The sequence below is a fragment of the Austrofundulus limnaeus genome, unplaced genomic scaffold (genome assembly GCF_001266775.1).
Source record: "Austrofundulus limnaeus strain Quisiro unplaced genomic scaffold, Austrofundulus_limnaeus-1.0 Scaffold884, whole genome shotgun sequence".
Lineage (NCBI taxonomy): Eukaryota > Metazoa > Chordata > Actinopteri > Cyprinodontiformes > Rivulidae > Austrofundulus > Austrofundulus limnaeus.
Genome location: NW_013953286.1, coordinates 113,411 through 115,021, shown reverse-complemented (window position 1 = coordinate 115,021; position 1,611 = coordinate 113,411).

Sequence of the window (1,611 nt, the reverse complement as noted above, 5' to 3'; positions counted from 1 at the left end):
CTCACCCCCACTCAGTCAAAGACATACAAGGACGCCACATTCCACTCATACCCCCGATACACACTCTATACCCCCTAGGTCCAGGACATGTACCCACCCCCTAATGGAGGCAGCACACACCCGAACCCAGGAGGTAGACCCAATCATTCTGAGGTGGATAGTAGCAGGTAGCCAAGGCCTGGCCCAGGACGCACCAGGACGCCCGGCCAGCCCCCCGCTGCAGAGATGCCACACCCATGACCACACCGCCAACGACCAAGTGCACCCCCGAGCCGTCCACCCCCCGGAACCCGGCAGCCACCCCGGCCAGGGGGCCACCCACAGGAACCAAGAGCCACACCTCAGGAGACCAAGCAGCACCAGGGAGGATGGAGAGTCAGCCCCGCCCACGGCAACCATCCAAGCCCCGAGCCCACCCACAGCCCAGGACCGCCCCTGGTGGTCCGCCCTTCTCCAGGACCCCCTCCCCAAATGGCAGTCGGGGAACGGGATGGGAATAAAGACCCTGACACCCACACCCCCAGATGGATTGTTGGTGCGAGTTGTTCTATATATAGAACAACACGCACCAACTCTATAGAGCAATTAAAAAGGGAAAGAAGAAGAGGCAGAGGCCGGCGTGGAAACTGAAACTGAGGATTATTTTACTGTTACCAGGTCAGTAAAAGGGTTGGGTTAAAAAAAGGACATTTTAGAGGCTGAATCTCTCAGAAGTGAAGGTTCACCAGTGTGTGAAAAAATGAGTCTAAAATTAGTGAAACAATTTCAGTTTAATGTTCCTCAAAATAAAATGGTAGAATTTGACTCTCCCATCATCAACAGTTCATAATCACAACAACAGATGCAAGTAATCTGTATAATCTCTGAGCTGAAAGGCAGAAAGTCAACATAAGACGTTTGATTTTCACTGTATTAAAAACAGGTCTGGTTCTCTTCTGGACATCACTGCTCAGACTCAGTTGTATTCAACACTGGTCTTGGTCTTTAGACTGGTTTTAAGACCATGTCTTGATGATCTCCATCTCATCTTGGACTCAACTGCATTTGTACTGAGGACAGGATTTTATTTCAAGGCCACAACTGTGGAAATATTCAATTCAATTCAGTTTGTTTAAATAGCGCCAAGTCACAACATACGTTGTCTCAGGGCACTGTACATAAAAAAAACAATCTAAAGAAGAAACCAGCAGATTGTGTTGAATCACTTCATCACAGTCTCTCATCCTGAGCAAACGGTGGAGAGGAAAAACTCCCTGCTAATCAGGAAGAAACCTCCNCCATACCAGAGCAGATCCAGCAAAGGGCACAGAGGTCTGGGCCCCCAGGGCGCATCCCCTCCAGGCCAAAGCCCGACAGGGCCAGAGGCCCCGAGCCCCAGCTGGCAGTCACCAGGCCAGGTCGGCACATACTCCAACGCCCAGCCCCAGACCCCGGGAACCCCCAGCACGCAGGTGGCCAGCCGCACACCCCACCGGGGGGCCGAGCAGCAGCGGGCCTCCAGATAAACCAGCAGTAGGGGCAGTCCAGACCGCAGCCTGACAAATACCCAAACATACACAATCGCACCATCCCACCCTCACCTCACCCCCACTCAGTCAAAGACATACAAGG